General features: G+C 43.1%; 1 protein-coding gene across 1 annotated transcript in view; it reads right to left on the reverse strand.

Annotated features, from left to right (window-relative positions):
- The window catches only part of LOC118379582 (alpha-N-acetylgalactosaminide alpha-2,6-sialyltransferase 5-like), a 69,755-nt gene that overhangs the window by 10,632 nt on the left and 31,332 nt on the right, over positions 1-27,791 (reverse strand). The gene's annotated exons all lie outside the window — the stretch shown is intronic.

Below are 27,791 nucleotides of genomic sequence, written 5' to 3' on the forward strand. Positions count from 1 at the left end.
GGGAGAGAGGGATGTTTTGGTATTTTAGTAGATGAAGGGGGAGAGGATGAGGGAGAGGGGGATGTTTTGTTATTTTAGTAGAGAGAGGGAGGAAGGGGGAGAGGACGAGGGAGAGGGGGATGTTTTGGTATTTTAGTAGAGAGAGGGAGGAAGGGGGAGAGGACGAGGGAGAGAGGGATGTTTTGGTATTTTAGTAGAGAGAGGGAGGAAGGGGGAGAGGACGAGGGAGAGAGGGATGTTTTGTTATTTTAGTAGATGAAGGGGGAGAGGATGAGGGAGAGGGGGATGTTTTGTTATTTTAGTAGAGAGAGGGAGGAAGGGGGAGAGGACGAGGGAGAGGGGGATGTTTTGGTATTTTAGTAGAGAGAGGGAGGAAGGGGGAGAGGACGAGGGAGAGAGGGATGTTTTGGTATTTTAGTAGAGAGAGGGAGGAAGGGGGAGAGGACAAGGGAGAGGGGGATGTTTTGGTATTTTAGTAGAGAGAGGGAGGAAGGGGGAGAGGACGAGGGAGAGAGGGATGTTTTGTTATTTTAGTAGATGAAGGGGGAGAGGATGAGGGAGAGGGGGATGTTTTGTTATTTTAGTAGAGAGAGGGAGGAAGGGGGAGAGGACGAGGGAGAGAGGGATGTTTTGGTATTTTAGTAGAGAGAGGGAGGAAGGGGAGAGGACGAGGGAGAGGACGAGGGAGAGAGGGATGTTTTGGTATTTTAGTAGAGAGAGGGAGGAAGGGGGAGAGGACAAGGGAGAGGGGGATGTTTTGGTATTTTAGTAGAGAGAGGGAGGAAGGGGGAGAGGACGAGGGAGAGAGGGATGTTTTGGTATTTTAGTAGAGAGAGGGAGGAAGGGGGAGAGGATGAGGGAGAGGGGGATGTTTTGGTATTTTAGTAGAGAGAGGGAGGAAGGGGGGAGGATGAGGGAGAGAGGGATGTTTTGTTATTTTAGTAGAGAGAGGGAGGAAGGGGGAGAGGACGAGGGAGAGGGGGATGTTTTGGTATTTTAGTAGAGAGAGGGAGGAAGGGGGAGAGGATGAGGGAGAGAGGGATGTTTTGGTATTTTAGTAGAGGAAGGGGGAGAGGATGAGGGAGAGGGGGATGTTTTGGTATTTTAGTAGAGAGAGGGAGGAAGGGGGAGAGGACGAGGGAGAGAGCGATGTTTTGGTATTTTAGTAGAGAGAGGGAGGAAGGGGAGAGGATGAGGGAGAGGGTGATGTTTTGGTATTTTAGTAGAGAGAGGGAGGAAGGGGGGGAGGACGAGGGAGAGAGGGATGTTTTGTTATTTTAGTAGAGAGAGGGAGGAAGGGGGAGAGGACGAGGGAGAGGACCAGAGAGGAGAGGACCAGAGGGAGAGGACCAGAGAGGAGAGGACCAGAGGGAGAGGACCAGAGAGGAGAGGACCAGAGGGAGAGGACCAGAGGGAGAGGACCAGAGAGGAGAGGACCAGAGGGAGAGGACCAGAGAGGAGAGGACCAGAGGGAGAGGACCAGAGGGAGAGGACCAGAGAGGAGAGGACCAGAGGGAGAGGTCTAGAGAGGAGAGCGCCAGAGGGAGAGGACCAGAGGGAGAGGACCAGAGAGGAGAGGACCAGAGGGAGAGGACCAGAGGGAGAGGACCAGATAGGAGAGGACCAGAGGGAGAGGACCAGAGAGGAGAGGACCAGAGGGAGAGGACCAGAGGGAGAGGACCAGAGAGGAGAGGACCAGAGGGAGAGGTCTAGAGAGGAGAGCGCCAGAGGGAGAGGACCAGAGGAAGAGGACCAGAGGTGGACTCCAATCAAGTTGTAAAAACATCTCAAGGATGATCAATGGAAACAGGATACACCTGAGCTCCATTTAGAGTCTCATAGCAAAAGGACTGAGTACTTATGTAAATAAGATATTTCAGTTTTTTAAAATTTGCAATAAATGTGCAAACATTTCTAAAGAACAGTTTTTTGCGTTTGTCATTATGGGGTATTGTGTGTAAATTGATGAGAAAAAAACGATTTAATCAATTTTAGAATGAGGCTGAAACGTAACAAAATGTGGAACAATGTCAAGGGCTCTGAATACTTCCTGAATGCTCTGTATGGTTTCTTCATGTAAACTCCTGGCATTATAGAAGGCTGGTCTTTGACTTAGTCATATGGCTAAAGAGAGAGTGTGTGGTGTGCACATGTGTGTGTGTTGTGTGTGTGTTGTGTGTGTGTTGTGTGTGTGTTGTGTGTGTGTGTGTTGTGTGTGTGTGTGTTGTGTGTGTGTGTGTTGTGTGTGTGTGTGTGTTGTGTGTGTGTGTGTTGTGTGTGTGTGTGTTGTGTGTGTGTGTGTTGTGTGTGTGTTGTGTGTGTGTTGTGTGTGTGTTGTGTGTGTGTTGTGTGTGTGTGTTGTGTGTGTGTGTGCATCCATATGTGTCCAGGTTTGGAGGGCAGTAGCCTTCCTTTCGGAAGTTTTCGATTTCCGGTCTGTGTGCGTGCGTGTGATCGCCCCAAGACAGGACAAACAAACTCCGTTCTTTAAATCAATGATATGCAAACCAAGTGTAGGAACACTGAAATCGCTCCTTGGCAACAATATGATAATGACTCATATTCTAATGAGCATGACAATAACGAAGCCTGATGTAGCCATGTGGGGCCCCTGGTCAGTTATGATGTATCAGTGTGGGGCCCCTGGCCAGTTATGATGTATCAGTGTGGGGCCCCTGGTCAGTTATGATGTAGCCATGTGGGGCCCCTGGTCAGTTATGATGTAGCAGTGTGGGGCCCCTGGCTAGTTATGATGTATCAGTGTGGGGCCCCTGGCCAGTTATGATGTATCAGTGTGGGGCCCCTGGTCAGTTATGATGTAGCCATGTGGGGCCCCTGGTCAGTTATGATGTATCAGTGTGGTGCCCCTGGTCAGTTATGATGTATCAGTGTGGGGCCCCTGGTCAGTTATGATGTAGCAGTGTGGGGCCCCTGGTCAGTTATGATGTATCAGTGTGGGGCCCCTGGTCAGTTATGATGTAGCAGTGTGGGGCCCCTGGTCAGTTATGATGTATCAGTGTGGGGCTCCTGGTCAGTTATGATGTAGCAGTGTGGGGCCCCTGGTCAGTTATGATGTATCAGTGTGGGGCCCCTGGTCAGTTATGATGTATCAGTGTGGGGCCCCTGGTCAGTTATGGTGTAGCTGTGTGGGGCCCCTGGTCAGTTATGATGTAGCAGTGTGGGGCCCCTGGTCAGTTATGATGTAGCAGTGTGGGGCCCCTGGTCAGTTATGATGTAGCAGTGTGGGGCCCCTGGCTAGTTATGGTGTAGCAGTGTGGGGCCCCTGGCCAGTTATGGTGTAGCAGTGTGGGGCCCCTGGCCAGTTATGGTGTAGCAGTGTGGGGCCCCTGGCCAGTTATGGTGTAGCCGTGTTGGGGCCCGTGGACAGTTATGGTGTAGCCGTGTGGGGCCCCTGGTCAGTTATGATGTATCAGTGTGGGGCTCCTGGCCAGTTATGATGTATCAGTGTGGGGCCCCTGGTCAGTTATGATGTATCAGTGTGGTGCCCCTGGTCAGTTATGATGTATCAGTGTGGGGCCCCTGGTCAGTTATGATGTAGCAGTGTGGGGCTCCTGGTCAGTTATGATGTATCAGTGTGGGGCTCCTGGTCATTTATGATGTAGCAGTGTGGGGCCCCTGGTCAGTTATGATGTATCAGTGTGGGGCCCCTGGTGTTATGAAGCAGTGTGGGGCCCTGGTCAGTTATGATGTATCAGTGTGGGGCTCCTGGTCAGTTATGATGTAGCAGTGTGGGGCCCCTGGTCAGTTATGATGTATCAGTGTGGGGCCCCTGGTCAGTTATGATGTATCAGTGTGGGGCCCCTGGTCAGTTATGGTGTAGCAGTGTGGGGTCCCTGGCCAGTTATGGTGTAGCAGTGTGGGGCCCCTGGTCAGTTATGATGTATCAGTGTGGGGCTCCTGGTCAGTTATGATGTAGCAGTGTGGGGCCCCTGGTCAGTTATGATGTATCAGTGTGGGGCCCCTGGTCAGTTATGATGTATCAGTGTGGGGCCCCTGGTCAGTTATGGTGTAGCAGTGTGGGGTCCCTGGCCAGTTATGGTGTAGCTGTGTGGGGCCCCTGGTCAGTTATGATGTAGCAGTGTGGGGCCCCTGGTCAGTTATGATGTAGCAGTGTGGGGCCCCTGGTCAGTTATGATGTAGCAGTGTGGGGCCCCTGACTAGTTATGGTGTAGCAGTGTGGGGCCCCTGGCCAGTTATGGTGTAGCCGTGTTGGGGCCCTGTGATATTAATGGTATGATGTAGTACTGTGAACCTCCCATAGTCTGTTCTGGACTTGGGGACTGTGAAGAGACCTCTGGTGGCATGTCTTGTGGGGTAGGCATGGGTGTCCGAGCTGTGTGCTAGTATTTTAAACAGACAGCTCGGTACATTCAGCTTGTAATGATGAAATCAATCTCTCTTCCACTTTGAGCCAGGAGAGATTGACATGCATGTCATTAATGTTACTATGTGTACATCCAAGGGCCAGCCGTGCTGCCCTGTTCTGAGCCAACTGCAATTTTACCAAGTGCCTCTTTGTGGCACCTGACCACACGACTGAACAGTAGTCCAGGTGTGACTAAACTAGGGCCTGTAGGACCTGCCTTGTTCATAGTGTTGTTAAGAAGGTGAGAAACTAGGGCCTGTAGGACCTGCCTTGTTGATAGTGTTGTTAAGAAGATAGAAACTAGGGCCTGTAGGACCTGCCTTGTTAATAGTGTTGTTAAGAAGATAGAAACTAGAGCCTGTAGGACCTGCCTTGTTGATAGTGTTGTTAAGAAGGTAGAAACTAGGGCCTGTAGGACCTGCCTTTTTGATAGTGTTGTTAAGAAGGTAGAAACTAGGGCCTGTAGGACCTGCCTTGTTGATAGTGTTGTTAAGAAGATAGAAACTAGAGCCTGTAGGACCTGCCTTGTTGATAGTGCTGTTAAGAAGGTAGAAACTAGAGCCTGTAGGACCTGCCTTGTTGATAGTGTTGTTAAGAAGATAGAAACTAGGGCCTGTAGGACCTGCCTTGTTGATAGTGTTGTTAAGAAGATAGAAACTAGGGCCTGTAGGACCTGCCTTGTTGATAGTGTTGTTAAGAAGATAGAAACTAGAGCCTGTAGGACCTGCCTTGTTGATAGTGTTGTTAAGAAGGTAGAAACTAGAGCCTGTAGGACCTGCCTTGTTGATAGTGTTGTTAAGAAGATAGAAACTAGGGCCTGTAGGACCTGCCTTGTTGATAGTGTTGTTAAGAAGGTAGAAACTAGGGCCTGTAGGACCTGCCTTGTTGATAGTGTTGTTAAGAAGGTAGAAACTAGGGCCTGTAGGACCTGCCTTGTTGATAGTGTTGTTAAGAAGGCAGAGCAGCACTTTATTATAGACAGACTTCTCCCCATCTTAGCTACTGTTGTATCAATATGTTTTGACCAGGACAGTTTACAATCCAGGGTTACTCCAATCAGTTCAGTCACCTCAACTTGCTCAATTTCCACATTATTCATTACGAGACGTAGTTGAGGTTTAGGATTTAGTGAATGATTTGTCCGAAATACAATGCTTTTAGTTTTGGAAATATTTAGGACAAGCTTATTCCTTGCCACCCATTAACTAACTGCAGCTCTTTGTTAAGCCATTGTATACACCACTGTCTGATTATTTTATTTTGTTGTACTTTTTACCCTTCTTTCTCCCCAACTGGTAATTAGTGTCTCCTCTACAGACTCGGGAGAGGCGAAGGTCGAGAGCCATGTATCCTCCAATACACGACCCTGCCAAGCCACACTGTTTCTTGACACACGGCTTGCTTAACCTGGAAGCCAGCTGCCTCAGTGTGCCAGAGAGACACTGTCCAGCTGTCGACCCAAGTCAGCTTGCAGACTCCCGGCTGGCCAAACCCTCCCCTAACCCAGACGACGCTGGGCCAAACCCTCCCCTAACCCAGACTCCCGGCTGGCCAAACCCTCCCCTAACCCAGACTCCAGGCTGGCCAAACCCTCCCCTAACCCAGACGACGCTGGGCCAAACCCTCCCCTAACCCAGACGACGCTGGGCCAAACCCTCCCCTAACCCAGACAACGCTGGGCCAAACCCTCCCCTAACCCGGACGACGCTGGGCCAAACCCTCCCCTAACCCAGACGACGCTGGGCCAAACCCTCCCCTAACCCAGACGACGCTGGGCCAAACCCTCCCCTAACCCAGACTCCCGGCTGGCCAAACCCTCCCCAAACCCAGACGACGCTGGGCCAAACCCTCCCCTAACCCAGACGACGCTGGGCCAAACCCTCCCCTAACCCAGACGACTCTGGGCCAAACCCTCCCCTAACCCAGACTCCCGGCTGGCCAAACCCTCCCCTAACCCAGACGACGCTGGGCCAAACCCTCCCCTAACCCAGACTCCCGGCTGGCCAAACCCTCCCCTAACCCAGACTCCCGGCTGGCCAAACCCTCCCTAACCCAGACTCCCGGCTGGCCAAACCCTCCCCTAACCCAGACGACGCTGGGCCAAACCCTCCCCTAACCCAGACGACGCTGGGCCAATTGTGTGCCACCTCATGGGTCTCCCGGTCACAGCTGGCTGTGACACAGCCTGAGATCGAACCCGGGTGTGTAGTGACGCCTCAAACACTGCAATGCAGTGCCTTAGACTGCTGCGGCACTTGGGAGGCTCACCACTGTCTGATTCTAAAGGAGTATCTATGATTTATGAAGACCGCTCTGATTATCTCTGATTTATAAAGACAGCTCTGATCTTCTCTGATTTATAAAGACAGCTCTGATCTTCTCTGATTTATAAAGACAGCTCTGATCTTCTCTGATTTATAAAGACAGCTCTGATCTTCTCAGATTTATAAAGTCAGCTCTGATCTTCTCTGATTTATAAAGACAGCTCTGATCTTCTCTGATTTATAAAGACAGCTCTGATCTTCTCTGATTTATAAAGACAGCTCTGATCTTCTCTGATTTATAAAGACAGCTCTGATTTTCTCTGATTTATAAAGACAGCTCTGATCTTCTCTGATTTATAAAGACAGCTCTGATCTTCTCTGATTTATAAAGACAGCTCTGATCTTCTCTGATTTATAAAGACAGCTCTGATCTTCTCTGATTTATAAAGACAGCTCTGATCTTCTCTGATTTATAAAGACAGCTCTGATCCTCTCTGATTTATAAAGACAGCTCTGATCCTCTCTGATTTATAAAGACAGCTCTGATCTTCTCTGATTTATAAAGACAGCTCTGATCTTCTCTGATTTATAAAGACAGCTCTGATTTTCTCTGATTTATAAAGACAGCTCTGATCTTCTCTGATTTATAAAGACAGCTCTGATCCTCTCTGATTTATAAAGACAGCTCTGATCCTCTCTGATTTATAAAGACAGCTCTGATCTTCAGAGTGAGTGGCAAAAAAAGAAAGGACTTGACTTTCACTATTGAACAAAGAGCTTTAGCATGTGTGATTATGTGTGTGTGTGTATATGCTTGCATGTGTGTGTGGTACATATATGTGTATCAAACTGAGATAAGATTGACTGATCCAAGTTGTTTTGAAACAGGACTGCCCATGTAAAACAAAGACTTCCACTTTCTATTAACATCAGCATGTGATTATGTGTGTGTGTGTATATGCTTGCATGTGTGTGTGGTACATATATGTGTATCAAACTGAGATAAGATTGACTGATCCAAGTTGTTTTGAAACAGGACTGCCCATGTAAATCCATCTAACATCACCTCCATCTATCTAACATCACCTCCATCTAACTAACATCACCTCCATCTATCTAACATCACCTCCATCTATCTAACATCACCTCCATCTAACTAACATCACCTCCATCTACCTAACATCACCTCCATCTATCCAACATCACCTCCATCTAGCTAACATCACCTCCATCTATCTAACATCACCTCCATCTATCTAACATCACCTCCATCTATCTAACATCATCTAACATCACCTCCATCTACCTAACATCACCTCCATCTATCCAACATCACCTCCATCTAGCTAACATCACCTCCATCTACCTAACATCACCTATCTACCTAACATCACCTCCATCTATAACATCACCTCCATCTAACTAACATCACCTCCATCTATCTAACATCACCTCCATCTACCTAACATCACCTCCATCTACCTAACATCACCTCCATCTATCCAACATCACCTCCATCTAGCTAACATCACCTCCATCTATCTAACATCACCTCCATCTATCTAACATCACCTCCATCTAACTAACATAACCATCATATATCTAACATCACCTCCATCTATCTAACATCACCTCCATCTATCTAACATAACCATCATATATCTAACATCACCTCCATCTAACTAACATCATCTAAAATCACCTCCATCTATCTAACATCACCTCCATCTATCTAACATCACCACCATCTAACTAACATTATCTAACATCACCTCCATCTAACTAACATCACCTCCATCTATCTAACATCACCTCCATCTATCTAACATCACCTCCATCTATCTAACATCCATCTATCTAACATCACCTCCATCTAACTAACATCACCTCCATCTAACTAACATCACCTCCATCTATCTAACATCACCTCCATCTAACTAACATCACCTCCATCTATCTAACATCACCTCCATCTATCTAACATCACCTCCATCTATCTAACATCACCTCCATCTATCTAACATCACCTCCATCTAACTAACATCATCTAAAATCACCTCCATCTATCTAACATCACCTCCATCTAACTAACATCACCTCCATCTATGTAACATCAACATCATCTAACATCACCTCCATCTATCTAACATCACCTCCATCTAACTAACTTCACCTCCATCTACCTAACATCACCTCCATCTATCTAACATCACCTCCATCTATCTAACATGATGTTCTAACATCACCTCCATCTATCTAATGGATCACCTCCATCTAATAGATGGAGGTGATGTTTCACCTCCATCTGATGTTAGATTATGTTAGATAGAACATCACCTCCATCTATCTAACATCACCTTAATTAGATGGAGGTGATGTTAGATTATATCTAACATCACCTCTAATGTTAGTTAGATGGAGGTGATGTTAGATAGATGGAGGTGATGTTAGACTATGTTATGTTAGATGGAGGTGATGTTAGATAGATGGAGGTGGTGATGTTAGATAGATGGAGGTGATGTTAGACTATGTTAGTTAGATGGAGGTGATGTTAGATAGATGGAGGTGATGTTAGATAGATGGAGGTGATGTTATGTTAGATAGATGGAGGTGATGTTAGATAGATGGAGGTGTGATGTTAGATAGATGGAGGTGATGTTAGATGATGTTAGATAGATGGAGGTGATAGATGTGATAGATGGAGGTGATGTTAGATAGATGGAGGTGATGTTAGATAGATGGAGGTGATGTTAGATGTTAGATGGAGGTGATGTTAGATGATGTTAGATAGATGGAGATGATGTTAGGTAGATGGAGGTGATGATGTTAGATAGATGGAGGTGATGTTAGATGATGTTAGATAGATGGAGGTGATGTTAGATGATGTTAGATAGATGGAGGTGATGTTAGATATAGATGGAGGTGATGTTAGATGATGTTAGATAGATGGAGGTGATGTTAGATATGTTAGATAGATGGAGATGATGTTAGATAGATGGAGGTGATGTTAGTATGTTAGATAGATGGAGGTGATGTTAGTTAGATGGAGGTGATGTTTGATTATGTTAGATAGATGGAGGTGATGTTAGATAGATGGAGATTATGTTGATAGATTATGTTAGATTATGGAGGTGATGTTAGATAGATGGAGGTGATGTTAGATAGATGGAGGTGATGTTAGATAGATGGAGGTGATGTTAGATAGATGGAGGTGATGTTAGGTGATGTTGATGTTAGATAGATGGATGGTGATGTTAGATAGATGGAGGTGATGTTAGATAGATGGAGGTGATGTTAGATAGATGGAGGTGATGTTAGATAGATGGAGGTGATGTTAGTTAGATGGAGATGATGTTAGGTAGATGGAGATGATGTTAGGTAGATGGAGATGATGTTAGATAGATGGAGATGATGTTAGTTAGATGGAGGTGATGTTAGATAGATGGAGGTGATGTTAGATAGATGGAGATGATGTTAGTTAGATGGAGATGATGTTAGATAGATGGAGGTGATGTTAGATAGATGGAGGTGATGTTAGATTATGTTAGTTAGATGGAGGTGATGTTAGATTATGTTAGTTAGATGGAGGTGATGTTAGATTATGTTAGTTAGATGGAGGTGATGTTAGATAGATGGAGGTGATGTTAGATTATGTCTGTAATACCTACATGTTTAACCTCTCCCTGACCCAGTCTGTAATACCTACATGTTTAACCTCTCCCTGACCCAGTCTGTAATACCTACATGTTTAACCTCTCCCTGACCCAGTCTGTAATACCTACATGTTTAACCTCTCCCTGACCCAGTCTGTAATACCTACATGTTTAACCTCTCCCTGACCCAGTCTGTAATACCTACATGTTTAACCTCTCCCTGACCCAGTCTGTAATACCTACATGTTTAACCTCTCCCTGACCCAGTCTGTAATACCTACATGTTTAACCTCTCCCTGACCCAGTCTGTAATACCTACATGTTTAACCTCTCCCTGACCCAGTCTGTAATACCTACATGTTTAACCTCTCCCTGACCCAGTCTGTAATACCTACATGTTTAACCTCTCCCTGACCCAGTCTGTAATACCTACATGTTTAACCTCCCCCTGACTGAGTCTGTAATACCTACATGTTTAACCTCTCCCTGACTGAGTCTGTAATACCTACATGTTTAACCTCTCCCTGACCCAGTCTGTAATACCTACATGTTTAACCTCTCCCTGACTGAGTCTGTAATACCTACATGTTTAACCTCTCCCTGACCCAGTCTGTAATACCTACATGTTTAACCTCTCCCTGACTGAGTCTGTAATACCTACATGTTTAACCTCTCCCTGACTGAGTCTGTAATACCTACATGTTTAACCTCTCCCTGACCCAGTCTGTAATACCTACATGTTTAACCTCTCCCTGACCCAGTCTGTAATACCTACATGTTTAACCTCTCCCTGACTGAGTCTGTAATACCTACATGTTTAACCTGACCCAGTCTGTAATACCTACATGTTTAACCTCTCCCTGACAGAGTCTGTAATACCTACATGTTTAACCTCTCCCTGACCCAGTCTGTAATACCTACATGTTTAACCTCTCCCTGACCCAGTCTGTAATACCTACATGTTTAACCTCTCCCTGACCCAGTCTGTAATACCTACATGTCTCAACCTGACCCAGTCTGTAATACCTACATGTTTAACCTCTCCCTGACCCAGTCTGTAATACCTACATGTTTAACCTCTCCCTGACTGAGTCTGTAATACCTACATGTTTAACCTCTCCCTGACTGAGTCTGTAATACCTACATGTTTAACCTCTCCCTGACTGAGTCTGTAATAACTACATGTTTAACCTCTCCCTGACCCAGTCTGTAATACCTACATGTTTAACCTCTCCCTGACCCAGTCTGTAATACCTACATGTTTAACCTCTCCCTGACCCAGTCTGTAATACCTACATGTTTAACTATGTTGAACTCTCCCTGACCCAGTCTGTAATACCTACATGTTTAACCTCTCAGACCTGACCCAGTCTGTAATACCTACATGTTTAACCTCTCCCTGACCCAGTCTGTAATACCTACATGTTTAACCTCTCCCTGACCCAGTCTGTAATACCTACATGTTTAACCTCTCCCTGACCCAGTCTGTAATAACTACATGTTTAACCTCTCCCTGACCCAGTCTGTAATACCTACATGTTTAACCTCTCCCTGACCCAGTCTGTAATACCTACATGTTTAACCTCTCCCTGACCCAGTCTGTAATAACTACATGTTTAACCTCTCCCTGACCCAGTCTGTAATACCTACATGTTTAACCTCTCCCTGACCCAGTCTGTAATACCTACATGTTTAACCTCTCCCTGACCCAGTCTGTAATACCTACATGTTTCAAGTAGACCACCATAGTCCCTGTGCCCAAGAAAGCGAAGGTAATCTGCCTAAATGACTACCGCCCCGTAACACTCACGGGGCGGTAAGTCCTTCTCTACTAGCACATTATCACCTGCACATCTATCACTCCAGTGTTAATGCTAAATTTGTATTATTTCATCTCTATGGCCTTTTCATTGCTGCACATAGATTTGTTTTCTATTGTGTTATTGACTGTACGTTTGTTTACTGTGTAACTCTGTGTTGTTGTTTTTGTCGCACTGCTTTGCTTTATCTTGGCCAGGTCACAGTTTTAAATGAGAACTTGTTCTCAACTGGTTAAATAAAGGTGAAATACATTTTTTAAAAGTAACTAATTTCTACATGTTTCAAACAGACCACCATAGTCCCTGTGCCCAAGAGAGCGAAGGAAACCTCCCGATATTTCTGTCCAGTAGCACTCACTTCTGTAGCCATGAAGTGCTTTGAAAGGCTGGTCATGGCTCACATCAACACCATTATCCCAGAAACTCTAGACCCACTCCAATTCGCATACCGCCCCAACAGATCCACAGATGACGCAATCACACTCCACTCTGCCTTTTCCCACCTGGACGAAAGGAACACCTATGTGAGAATGCTGTTCATTGACTACAGCTCAGTGTTCAACACCATAGTGCCCTCAAAGCTCATCACTAAGCTAAGGACCCCAGGACTAAACACCTCCCTCTGCAACTGGATCCAGGACTTCCTGACGGGCCGACCCCAGGTGGAAAGGGTCGACAACAACACATCTGCCACGCTGATCCGTACGGCCCAGTACATCACTGGAGACAAGCTTCCTGCCATCCAGGCCCTCTACACCAGGTGGTGTCAGAGGAAGGACTAAATAATTGTCAAAGACTCCGGCCACCTTAGTCATAGACTGTTCTCTCTGCTACTGCACGGCAAGCAGTATCGGAGCACCAAGTCTAGGTCCAAGAGTGAGCAAATCTGTCATCAAGGCATATATTTAGATTTTTGTTAACACTTTCTTGGTTGCTACATGATTTCATATATACGTTATTTCATAATTTTGATGTCTTCCCTATTATTCTACAATGTAGAAAATAGTTTTAAAAAATTAAGAAAAACCCTGGAATGAGTAGGTGTGTCCAAACGTTTGACTGGTACTGTATGTTTTCTCAACAACAGGTTATGGTCAATAATATTGAAGGCTGCACTGAAATCTAACAGTACAACTCCCACAAGCTTCTTATTATCAATTTCATTCAACCAATTATCAGTCATTAGTGTCAGTCCAGTACATCTTAAGTGCCCTTCTCTATAACCGAAAGTCTGTTGTTCATTTGATTACAGAGAAATAGCATTGTATTTGGCCAAACACTATTTTTTTCACCAGCTTGCTAAGAGCTGTCAGGAAGCTGATAGGTCTGCTGTTAGAACCAGTAAAGGACAGTTTACCACTATCGGGTAGTGGAATGACTTTGGCTTCCCTCCAGGCCTGAGGACAATGACTTTCCTCTAGGCTCAGATTAAAGATATGACAGATAGGAGTGGCTATAGAGTCAGCTACCATCCTCAGTAGCTTTCCATCTAAGTTGTCAATGCCAGGAGGTTTGTCATTATTGATCGATAACAATAATTTTTAAACTTCTCCCACACTAACTTTTCTTTCATTATTAGTTATTTTATGCATAAATTTGATTTCTCACTTTTCGTTGTGTGCCTAAGTTTGCCCACTTTGCCAATGAAGTAATCATTAAAAAAATTGCCAACACCAAATGGTTTTGTGGTGAATAAGCCATCTGATTGGTTGAAAGATGGAGTTGAATTTGTCTTTCTGTCCATAATTTCCATTTAAAGTTCTCCAAAAGTTTTTTCCCATCATTCTTTATGTCATTGATCTTGGCTTCATAATACAGGTTCTTCTTCGCGTTGAGTTTATAATATAATAATATAATAATAATATAATATTATAAGTTTAGTCACATCATTTCTCAATCTGCAGTAAGTCAGCCAGTCAGATGGGCAGACAGATGTATTAGCCACTCCTTTACCCCCATCTCTTTCAACCATACAGTTGTTCAATTCCTCATCAATCCATGGAGCCTTAACAGTTCTAACAGTCCGTTTCTTAACAGGTTCATGTTTATCAATCATTGGAAGAAGCCATTTCATAAATTCATCAAGTGCAGCGTCTGGATGCTGCTTATTAATCACATCAGACCAACTAATATATTTAACATCCACATAAGAGTCACAGCTAAATATTTTGTATGATCTCTTATACACTATTTTAGGCCCAGCTTTTGGAACTTTGTCTTTCCTGGATATAGCCATTATACTGTGATCACTGCATCCAATGGGTTTAAATACAGCTTTAGAACAACGTTCTACAGTATTCTACAGTATTAGTAAAGATGTGATCGATACATGTGGATGATCTTGTTCCTGTAGTGTTTGTAAACACCCTGGTAGGTTGATTAATAACCTGAACCAGATTACAGACACTGGTTACAGTGAGAAGCTTCCTGTTGAGTGGGTTGATTAATAACCTGAACCAGATTACAGGCACTGGTTACAGTGAGAAGCTTCCTGTTGAGTGGGTTGATTAATAACCTGAACCAGATTACAGACACTGGTTACAGTGAGAAGCTTCCTGTTGAGTGGGTTGATTAATAACCTGAACCAGGTTACAGACACTGGTTACAGTGAGAAGCTTCCTGTTGAGTGGGTTGATTAATAACCTGAACCAGATTACAGACACTGGTTACAGTGAGAAGCTTCCTGTTGAGTGGGTTGATTAATAACCTGAACCAGATTACAGACACTGGTTACAGTGAGAAGCTTCCTGTTGAGTGGGTTGATTAATAACCTGAACCAGATTACAGGCACTGGTTACAGTGAGAAGCTTCCTGTTGAGTGGGTTGATTAATAACCTGAACCAGGTCACAGGCACTGGTTACATTGAGAAGCTTCCTGTTGAGTAGGTTGATTAATAACCTGAACCAGATTACAGACACTGGTTACAGTGAGAAGCTTCCTGTTGACTAGGTTGATTAATAACCTGAACCAGATTACAGACGCTGGTTACAGTGAGAAGCTTCCTGTTGAGTAGGTTGATTAATAACCTGAACCAGATTACAGACACTGGTTACAGTGAGAAGCTTCCTGTTGAGTGGGTTGATTAATAACCTGAACCAGATTACAGACACTGGTTACAGTGAGAAGCTTCCTGTTGAGTGGGTTGATTAATAACCTGAACCAGGTTACAGACACTGGTTACAGTGAGAAGCTTCCTGTTGAGTGGGTTGATTAATAACCTGAACCAGGTTACAGACACTGGTTATAGTGAGAAGCTTCCTGTTGAGTGGGTTGATTAATAACCTGAACCAGGTTACAGGCACTGGTTATAGTGAGAAGCTTCCTATTGAGTGGGTTGATTAATAACCTGAACCAGATTACAGGCACTGATTACAGTGAGAAGCTTCCTGTTGAGTAGGTTGATTAATAACCTGAACCAGGTTACAGGCACTGATTACAGTGAGAAGCTTCCTGTTGAGTGGGTTGATTAATAACCTGAACCAGGTTACAGGCACTGGTTACAGTGAGAAGCTTCCTGTTGAGTGGGTTGATTAATAACCTGAACCAGATTACAGACACTGGTTACAGTGAGAAGCTTCCTGTTGAGTGGGTTGATTAATAACCTGAACCAGATTACAGACACTGGTTACAGTGAGAAGCTTCCTGTTGAGTGGGTTGATTAATAACCTGAACCAGATTACAGACACTGGTTACAGTGAGAAGCTTCCTGTTGAGTGGACAGCTTGATGAAAACCAGTCAATATTCAGGTCCCTGAGAAAGTAGACCTCTCTGTTTACATCACATACACTATCAAGCATTTCACACACATTATTTAGATACTGACTGTTAGCACTTGGTGGCCTACAGAAACACCCCACAATAAAAGGCTTTAGATGAAGGGCCAAGTGAACCTCCAACCACAACACTTCAATAACACCTGACATGAGATCTCCTCTAAACATTACAGGGATATGGCTCTGAATATATACAGCAACACCTCCCCCATAAGCATTACAGGGATAAGGCTCTGAATATATACAGCAACACCTCCCTCATAAGCATTACAGGGATAAGGCTCTGAATATATACAGCAACACCTCCCCCATAAGCATTACAGGGATAAGTCTCTGAATATATACAACACCTCCCCCATAAGCATTACAGGGATAAGTCTCTGAATATATACAACACCTCCCCCATAAGCATTACAGGGATAAGGCTCTGAATATATACAGCAACACCTCCCCCATAAGCATTACAGGGATAAGGCTCTGAATATATACAGCAACACCTCCCTCATAAGCATTACAGGGATAAGGCTCTGAATATATACAGCAACACCTCCCTCATAAGCATTACAGGGATAAGGCTCTGAATATATACAGCAACACCTCCCTCATAAGCATTACAGGGATAAGGCTCTGAATATATACAGCAACACCTCCCTCATAAGCATTACAGGGATAAGGCTCTGAATATATACAGCAACACCTCCCCTATAAACATTACAGGGATAAGGCTCTGAATATATACAGCAACACCTCCCTCGCAGGCATTCCTGTCTCTTCTGTAGATGTTACTGCTGTATCATCTAAGTGAGTCTCAGAAATGGCTAATACAGTATTTAAAAAAATGGTTTTATTTATTTTTTAAATGTCATCTTTATTGAACCAGGTAGGCTAGTTGAGAACAAGTTCTCATTTAGAACTGCGACCTGGCCAAGATAAAGCAAAGCAGTTCGACACATACAACAACACAGAGTTACACATGAAATAAACAAACATACAGTCAATAATACAGTAGAAAAAAGTATATATACATATACAGCATGTGCAAATGAGGTAGGATAAGGGAGGTAAGGCAATACATAGGCCATGGTGGTGAAGTAATTACAATATAACAATTAAAACACTGGAATGGTAGATGTGCAAAATATGAATGTGCAAATATAGATTCTGGGGTGCAAAGGAGCAAGATAAATAAATAAATACAGTATGGGGATGAGGTAGTTGGATGGGCTATTTACAGATGGGCTATGTACAGGTGCATTGATCTGTGAGCTGCTCTGACAGCTGGTGCTTAAAGTTAGTGAGGGAGATATGAGTCTCCAGCTTCAGTGATTTTTGCAATTCGTTCCAGTCATTGGCAGCAGAGAACTGAAAGGAAAGCCGGCCAAAGGAAGAATTGGCTTTGGGGATGACCAGTGAAATATACCTGCTGGAGCACGTGCTACAGGTGGGTGCTGCTATGGTGACCAGTGAGCTGAGATAAGGCGGGGCTTTACCTAGCAGAGACTTGTAGATGACCTGGAGCCAGTGGGTTTGGTCGACCAGTATGAAGCGAGGGCCAGTATATGAATGTTATCTGATGTAAGCAAGTTATGGATTTCACAAAGCAGATTTTTTAGGCTACATATTCAGTATTAATTATGAGCTAGTTTCAGCCCTTTCCTGGGTAGCTGATCAGAGAGAGACATAATATGGGAACGAACAGACAAAGCATGAAAACAACAACAACCATCCATCAATCAGTTGGTGTGTGTAAAAGTGTGTGCGCTGCGGGGTTGCAAGATGTGTGAAACCCCAAAGATTCTGAACAGACGATAGGGGGCTCTTACAAGTGTTAACAGTTTGAAAAAAATACATCTGAATATTGTGCCGAAGTGATTGAAAAAAACTGTAACGTCTGTCTGTCCGTCTGTCTGTCTGTCTGTCCGTCCGTCTGTCCGTTTTTCATAGCATGCAGTACGAGGGAGGTAGAGGTACTGTTTGTTATAGCATGTAGTACTAGGGAGGTAGAGGTACTGTTTGTTATAGCATGCAGTACTAGGGAGGTAGAGGTACTGTTTGTTATAGCATGCAGTACTAGGGAGGTAAAGGTACTGTTTGTTATAGCATGTAGTACTAGGGAGGTAGAGGTACTGTTTGTTATAGCATGTAGTACTAGGGAGGTAGAGGTACTGTTTGTTATAGCATGTAGTACTAGGGAGGTAGAGGTACTGTTTGTTATAGCATGTAGTACTAGGGAGGTAGAGGTACTGTTTGTTATAGCATGTAGTACTAGGTAGGTAGAGGTACTGTTTGTTATAGCATGCAGTACTAGGGAGGTAGAGGTACTGTTTGTTATAGCATGCAGTACTAGGGAGGTAGAGGTACTGTTTGTTATAGCATGTAGTACTAGGGAGGTAGAGGTACTGTTTGTTATAGCATGTAGTACTAGGGAGGTAGAGGTACTGTTTGTTATAGCATGTAGTACTAGGGAGGTAGAGGTACTGTTTGTTATAGCATGTAGTACTAGGGAGGTAGAGGTACTGTTTGATATAGCATGTAGTACTAGGGAGGTAGAGGTACTGTTTGTTATAGCATGTAGTACTAGGGAGGTAGAGGTACTGTTTGATATAGCATGTAGTACTAGGGAGGTAGAGGTACTGTTTGTTATAGCATGTAGTACTAGGGAGGTAGAGGTACTGTTTGTTATAGCATGTAGTACTAGGGAGGTAGAGGTACTGTTTGTTATAGCATGTAGTACTAGGGAGGTAGAGGTACTGTTTGTCATAGCATGTAGTACTAGGGAGGTAGAGGTACTGTTTGTTATAGCATGTAGTACTAGGGAGGTAGAGGTACTGTTTGTCATAGCATGTAGTACTAGGGAGGTAGAGGTACTGTTTGTTATAGCATGTAGTACTAGGGAGGTAGAGGTACTGTTTGTCATAGCATGTAGTACTAGGGAGGTAGAGGTACTGTTTGTTATAGCATGTAGTACTAGGGAGGTAGAGGTACTGTTTGTTATAGCATGTAGTACTAGGGAGGTAGAGGTACTGTTTGTTATAGCATGTAGTACTAGGGAGGTAGGGGTACTGTTTGTTATAGCATGTAGTACTAGGGAGGTAGAGGTACTGTTTGTTATAGCATGTAGTACTAGGGAGGTAGAGGTACTGTTTGTTATAGCATGTAGTACTAGGGAGGTAGAGGTACTGTTTGTTATAGCATGTAGTACTAGGGAGGTAGAGGTACTGTTTGTTATAGCATGTAGTACTAGGGAGGTAGAGGTACTGTTTGTTATAGCATGTAGTACTAGGGAGGTAGAGGTACTGTTTGTTATAGCATGTAGTACTAGGGAGGTAGAGGTACTGTTTGTTATAGCATGTAGTACTAGGGAGGTAGAGGTACTGTTTGTTATAGCATGTAGTACTAGGGAGGTAGAGGTACTGTTTGTCATAGCATGTAGTACTAGGGAGGTAGAGGTACTGTTTGTTATAGCATGTAGTACTAGGGAGGTAGAGGTACTGTTTGTTATAGCATGTAGTACTAGGGAGGTAGAGGTACTGTTTGTCATAGCATGTAGTACTAGGGAGGTAGAGGTACTGTTTGTCATAGCATGCAGTACTAGGGAGGTAGAGGTACTGTTTGTCATAGCATGCAGTACTAGGGAGGTAGAGGTACTGTTTGTTATAGCATGTAGTACTAGGGAGGTAGGGGTACTGTTTGTTATAGCATGTAGTACTAGGGAGGTAGGGGTACTGTTTGTTATAGCATGTAGTACTAGGGAGGTAGAGGTACTGTTTGTTATAGCATGCAGTACTAGGGAGGTAGAGGTACTGTTTGTCATAGCATGCAGTACTAGGGAGGTAGAGGTACTGTTTGTTATAGCATGTAGTACTAGGGAGGTAGAGGTACTGTTTGATATAGCATGTAGTACTAGGGAGGTAGAGGTACTGTTTGATATAGCATGTAGTACTAGGGAGGTAGAGGTACTGTTTGTTATAGCATGTAGTACTAGGGAGGTAGAGGTACTGTTTGATATAGCATGTAGTACTAGGGAGGTAGAGGTACTGTTTGTTATAGCATGTAGTACTAGGGAGGTAGAGGTACTGTTTGTTATAGCATGTAGTACTAGGGAGGTAGAGGTACTGTTTGTTATAGCATGTAGTACTAGGGAGGTAGAGGTACTGTTTGTTATAGCATGTAGTACTAGGGAGGTAGAGGTACTGTTTGTCATAGCATGTTCCACCACTCCAGCACCTGCCTCCTGCCCTGGCCTGTTACCTATATCTGAGAGTCTGTCTGGTAATCACATGTCTCAGAGACAATCTGAGAGAGGCTGTTCTCTTTCTATCTGCTCTCTCTCTCTCTCTCTCTCTCTCTCCCAACCCCTTTCCTTCCATGGAGAGACGGCATGGCAGAATGGCTCCAATCCTCCTCTCCTCTTGACAGAGCTCTCTATCCATCTATATCTGTCTACGTATCAGGACTGTGAGAAAAGAGAAGAGATCCCCTGGGAGCTCGCTATCTCTACCTCTTCTCTCTCTGCCTCCTCTCTATCTGTCCATCCCCCTTCTACCCTTCTAAGAGATCCCCTGGGAGCTCGCTATCTCTACCTCTTCTCTCTCTTCTCCCTCTCTGTCTCCTCTCTATCTGTCCATCCCTCTTCTACCCTTCTAAGAGATCCCCTGGGAGCTCGCTATCTCTACCTCTTCTCTCTCGTCTCCCTCTCTGTCTCCTCTCTATCTGTCCATCCCCCTTTAACCCTTCTAGGTCTCTCTCTCTCTCTCTCTCTCTCTCTCTCTCTCTCTCTCTCTCTCTCTTTTCTCTCTCCTTGCACCTCCCCTCTCCTTCTCTATCTAAGAAAGTCTCAGAGGACCCTTCTCCCCCGATTGCTCAGTTTGGCCAGAGGCCAGCTCCAGGAAGAGTCTTGGTGGTTCCAAACTGATTCCATTTAAGAATGATGGAGGCTAATGTGTTCTTGGGGACCTTCAATGCTGCAGAAATGTTTTGGTGCCCTTGCTCAGACCTGTGCCTCGACACAGTCCTGTCTCAGGGCTCTATGGACAATTCCTTCGACCTCATGGCTTGGTTTTTGCTCTGACATGCACTGTCAACTGTGGGATCTTATATAGACAGGTGTGTGCCTTTCTAAATCATGTCCAATCTATTTAATTTACCACAGGTGGACTCCAGGTTGTAGAAACTTGTTTCAATGGAAACAAGATGCACCTGATATCAATTTTGAGTTTCATAGCGAATCTGAATACTTATGTAAATAAGGTATTTATGTTTTTTTTTTATATTAATACATTTTCAAAAATGTAAAACAAAAATAAAAAAAATCGCTTTGACATTATGGGGTATTGTGTGTAGATTTATGAGAAAAACAAGTTGATTTAATTAATTTTAGAATAAGGCTGTAACGTAACTAAATGTGGAAAAAGGAAAGGGGTCTGAATACTTTCGGAATGCGCCGTATACTGGGTCGTATGCATTGACCTCTGTACTGTAGCACATTGCGGTCAGATGCCAAGCAGTTGCCAAATAGTCTGCCTGGCCCTGTAGCCTTGTGAATGTTAACCTGTTTAAAGGACTTACAAAACATTGGTTATGGAGAGAGCGTGAGAGCGTCAGCCGGTGCTGTCTTGCATGGTCCAGTGTTGCTAGCCTCGAAACGAGCATAACAGGTATTTAGCTCTTCTGGTAGGCGTGCGGTACTGGACAGCTTGCGGCCGAGTTTCCCTTTGTGATCTGGGCGCCGACTGAGAGGTCTGCCTCGCTTTTAGTTCTTAGGAAACTTTGCAGTATTTTGTTTTTTTTTAAATGTATTATTTATTACATTGTTACCCGAGGAAATCTTAAGTCTTATTACATACAGCTGGTAAGAACTATTGGATATAAACCAGGAATAACTATTGGATATAAACCAGGAATAACTATTGGATATAAACCAGGAAGAACTATTGGATATAAACCAGGAAGAACTATTGGATATAAACCAGGAAGAACTATTGGATATAAGCCAGGAAGAACTATTGGATATAAACCAGGAAGAACTGTTGGATATAAACCAGGAAGAACTATTGGATATAAACCAGGAAGAACTATTGGATATAAACCAGGAAGAACTATTGGATATAAACCAGTAAGAACTATTGGATATAAACCAGGAAGAACTATTGGATATAAACCAGGAAGAACTATTGGATATAAGCCAGGAAGAACTATTGGATATAAACCAGGAAGAAATATTGGATATAAGCCAGGAAGAACTATTGGATATAAACCAGGAAGAACTATTGGATATAAACCAGGAAGAACTATTGGATATATATCAGGAAGAACTATTGGATATAAACCAGTAAGAACTATTGGCTATAAACCAGGAAGAACTATTGGATATAAACCAGGAAGAACTATTGGATATAAACCAGTAAGAACTATTGGCTATAAACCAGGAAGAACGATTGGATATAAGCCAGGAAGAACTATTGGATATAAACCAGGAAGAACTATTGCCGGGAGGAACTGTATGAACTGTACCAGGACTACGACCAGGACTACAACCAGGACTACGACCAGCACTACGACCAGGACTACGACCAGGACTACGACCAGGACTACAACCAGGACTACGACCAGCACTACGACCAGGACTATGACCAGCACTACAACCAGGACTACGACCAGGACTACAACCAGGACTACGACCAGCACTACAACCAGGACTACAACCAGGACTACGGCCAGGACTACAACCAGGACTACGACCATGACTACAACCAGCACTACGACCAGGACTACGACCAGCACTACAACCAGGACTACGACCAGGACTACGACCAGGTATACAACCAGGACTATGACCAGGTATACAACCAGGACTACGACCAGCACTACAACCAGGACTACGACCAGGACTACGACCAGGTATACAACCAGGACTACGACCAGCACTACAACCAGGACTACGACCAGGACTACGACCAGGTATACAACCAGGACTATGACCAGGACTAGGACCAGGTATACAACCAGGAATATGATAGTCGAAGTCAGGGCAAGGGTTGCTTCCAGGGACATATCAGGGATTGTAACATACTCTGTTTCACGGAAACATGTCTCTCTCGGGATATGCTGTCGGAGACGGTACAGCCACCTGGATTGTTTGTGCGTCGCGCAGACAGGAATAATCATCTCTCCGGGAAGAAGAAGGGCGGGGGTGTATGTTTCATGATTAACGACTCATGGTGTAATTGTAACAACATACAGGAACTCAAGTCCTTTTGTTCACCTGACCTAGAATTCCTCACAATCAAATGCCAAACTTATTATCTCCCAAGAGAATTCTCATCGGTTATAGTCACAGCTGTGGCTGTGACTATACCACGACGACCCTCAAATGACTTCACTTCACTGGAAACCATATATCATGAGGCAGCATTTATTGGAGCTGGGGATTTTAACAAAGAAAATTTGAGAACAAGGATACCTAAATTCTATCAGCTTGTTGACTGTAGCACTCGCCTGGCAAAACACTGGCTCACTGCTACTCTAACTTCCGCAATGCATACAAGGCCCTCCCCTGCCCTCCTTTAGGCAAATCTGACCACGACTCCATTTTGCTCCTCTCTTAAGGACGAGTCAATGCTGGTCTGACCAATCGAAATCCACGCATCAAGATTGTTTTGATCACGTGGACTGAGACAGCTATTGGGGATGTTTACCTACTGTTACCTACTGCTACCTATGTTTACCTACTGTTACCTACTGCTACCTATGTTTACCTACTGTTACCTATGTTTACCTACTGTTACCTACTGCTACCTATGTTTACCTACTGTTACCTACTGCTACCTATGTTTACCTACTGTTACCTACTGCTACCTATGTTTACCTACTGTTACCTACTGTTACCTATGTTTACCTACTGTTACCTATGTTTACCTACTGTTACCTACTGTTACCTACTGTTACCTATGTTTACCTACTGTTACCTACTGTTACCTATGTTTACCTACTGTTACCTACTGTTACCTATGTTTACCTACTGTTACCTACTGTTACCTATGTTTACCTACTGTTACCTATGTGTACCTACTGTTACCTACTGTTACCTATGTTTACCTACTGTTACCTATGTTTACCTACTGTTACCTATGTTTACCTATGTTTACCTACTGTTACCTACTGTTACCTACTGCTACCTATGTTTACCTACTGTTACCTATGTTTACCTACTGTTACCTGCTGTTACCTACTGCTACCTATGTTTACCTACTGTTACCTACTGCTACCTATGTTTACCTACTGTTACCTACTGTTACCTATGTTTACCTACTGTTACCTATGTTTACCTACTGTTACCTACTGTTACCTACTGTTACCTATGTTTACCTACTGTTACCTACTGTTACCTATGTTCACCTACTGTTACCTATGTTTACCTACTGTTACCTACTGTTACCTACTGCTACCTATGTTTACCTACTGTTACCTACTGCTACCTATGTTTACCTACTGTTACCTATGTTTACCTACTGTTACCTGCTGTTACCTACTGCTACCTATGTTTACCTACTGTTACCTACTACTACCTATGTTTACCTACTGTTACCTACTGTTACCTATGTTTACCTACTGTTACCTACTGTTACCTATGTTTACCTACTGTTACCTATGTTTACCTACTGTTACCTACTGCTACCTATGTTTACCTACTGTTACCTATGTTTACCTACTGTTACCTATGTTTACCTACTGTTACCTATATTTACCTATGTTTACCTACTGTTACCTACTGCTACCTATGTTTACCTACTGTTACCTACTGCTACCTATGTTTACCTACTGTTACCTACTGCTACCTATGTTTACCTACTGTTACCTATGTTTACCTACTGTTACCTATGTTTACCTACTGTTACCTATGTTTACCTACTGTTACTTATGTTTACCTACTGCTTCCTATGTTTACCTACTGTGACTATGTTTACCTACTGTTACCTACTGTTACCTATGTTTACCTACTGTTACCTATGTTTACCTATTGTTACCTATATTTACCTATGTTTACCTACTGTTACCTACTGCTACCTATGTTTAACTACTGTTACCTACTGCTACCTATGTTTACCTACTGTTACCTACTGCTACCTATGTTTACCTACTGTTACCTATGTTTACCTACTGTTACCTATGTTTACCTACTGTTACCTATGTTTACCTACTGTTACTTATGTTTACCTACTGCTTCCTATGTTTACCTACTGTGACTATGTTTACCTACTGTTACCTATGTTTACCTACTGTTACCTATATTTACCTATGTTTACCTACTGTTACCTACTGCTACCTATGTTTACCTACTGTTACCTACTGCTACCTATGTTTACCTACTGTTACCTATGTTTACCTACTGTTACCTATGTTTACCTACTGCTACCTATGTTTACCTACTGTTACCTATGTTTACCTACTGTTACCTATGTTTACCTACTGTTACCTATGTTTACCTACTGTTACTTATGTTTACCTACTGCTTCCTATGTTTACCTACTGTGACTATGTTTACCTACTGTTACCTACTGTTACCTATGTTTACCTACTGTTACCTATGTTTACCTATTGTTACCTATATTTACCTATGTTTACCTACTGTTACCTACTGCTACCTATGTTTAACTACTGTTACCTACTGCTACCTATGTTTACCTACTGTTACCTACTGCTACCTATGTTTACCTACTGTTACCTATGTTTACCTACTGTTACCTATGTTTACCTACTGTTACCTATGTTTACCTACTGTTACTTATGTTTACCTACTGCTTCCTATGTTTACCTACTGTGACTATGTTTACCTACTGTTACCTATGTTTACCTACTGTTACCTATATTTACCTATGTTTACCTACTGTTACCTACTGCTACCTATGTTTACCTACTGTTACCTACTGCTACCTATGTTTACCTACTGTTACCTATGTTTACCTACTGTTACCTATGTTTACCTACTGTTACCTATGTTTACCTACTGCTACCTATGTTTACCTACTGTTACCTGTTTAACCACTGTTACCTATGTTTACCTACTGTTACCTACTGTTACCTACTGTTACCTACTGTTACCTATGTTTACCTACTGTTACCTACTGTTACCTATGTTTACCTACTGCTACCTACTGTTTGTTACCTGTTTACCTACTGTTACCTACTGTTACCTATGTTTACCTACTGTTACCTACTGTTACCTACTGTTACCTACTGTTACCTACTGCTACCTATGTTTACCTACTGTTACCTACTGCTACCTATGTTTACCTACTGTTACCTATGTTTACCTACTGTTACCTATGTTTACCTACTGTTACCTATGTTTACCTACTGTTACCTATATTTACCTATGTTTACCTACTGTTACCTACTGCTACCTATGTTTACCTACTGTTACCTACTGCTACCTATGTTTACCTACTGTTACCTACTGCTACCTATGTTTACCTACTGTTACCTATGTTTACCTACTGTTACCTATGTTTACCTACTGTTACCTATGTTTACCTACTGTTACCTATATTTACCTATGTTTACCTACTGTTACCTACTGCTACCTATGTTTACCTACTGTTACCTACTGCTACCTATGTTTACCTACTGTTACCTATGTTTACCTACTGTTACCTATGTTTACCTACTGTTACCTATGTTTACCTACTGTTACCTATGTTTACCTACTGTTACTTATGTTTACCTACTGCTTCCTATGTTTACCTACTGTGACTATGTTTACCTACTGTTACCTACTGTTACCTATGTTTACATACTGTTACCTATGTTTACCTATTGTTACCTATATTTACCTATGTTTACCTACTGTTACCTACTGCTACCTATGTTTAACTACTGTTACCTACTGCTACCTATGTTTACCTACTGTTACCTACTGCTACCTATGTTTACCTACTGTTACCTATGTTTACCTACTGTTACCTATGTTTACCTACTGTTACCTATGTTTACCTACTGTTACTTATGTTTACCTACTGCTTCCTATGTTTACCTACTGTGACTATGTTTACCTACTGTTACCTATGTTTACCTACTGTTACCTATATTTACCTATGTTTACCTACTGTTACCTACTGCTACCTATGTTTACCTACTGTTACCTATGTTTACCTACTGTTACCTATATTTACCTATGTTTACCTACTGTTACCTACTGCTACCTATGTTTACCTACTGTTACCTATGTTTACCTACTGTTACCTATGTTTACCTACTGCTACCTATGTTTACCTACTGTTACCTATGTTTACCTACTGCTACCTATGTTTACCTACTGTTACCTGTTTAACCACTGTTACCTATGTTTACCTACTGTTACCTACTGTTACCTACTGTTACCTATGTTTACCTACTGTTACCTACTGTTACCTATGTTTACCTACTGCTACCTACTGTTTGTTACCTGTTTACCTACTGTTACCTACTGTTACCTATGTTTACCTACTGTTACCTACTGTTACCTACTGTTACCTACTGTTACCTACTGCTACCTATGTTTACCTACTGTTACCTATGTTTACCTACTGTTACCTATGTTTACCTACTGTTACCTATGTTTACCTACTGTTACCTATGTTTACCTACTGTTACCTACTGTTACCTATGTTTACCTACTGTTACCTATGTTTACCTATGTTTACCTAGTGCTACCTATATTTACCTATGTTTACCTACTGTTACCTACTGCTACCTATGTTTACCTACTGTTACCTATGTTTACCTACTGTTACCTATGTTTACCTACTGTTACCTACTGTTACCTATGTTTACCTACTGTTACCTATGTTTACCTACTGTTACCTACTGTTACCTATGTTTACCTACTGTTACCTATGTTTACCTATGTTTACC

Source organism: Oncorhynchus keta, unplaced genomic scaffold (assembly GCF_023373465.1).
Source record: "Oncorhynchus keta strain PuntledgeMale-10-30-2019 unplaced genomic scaffold, Oket_V2 Un_contig_15718_pilon_pilon, whole genome shotgun sequence".
Classification (NCBI taxonomy): Eukaryota; Metazoa; Chordata; class Actinopteri; order Salmoniformes; family Salmonidae; genus Oncorhynchus; species Oncorhynchus keta.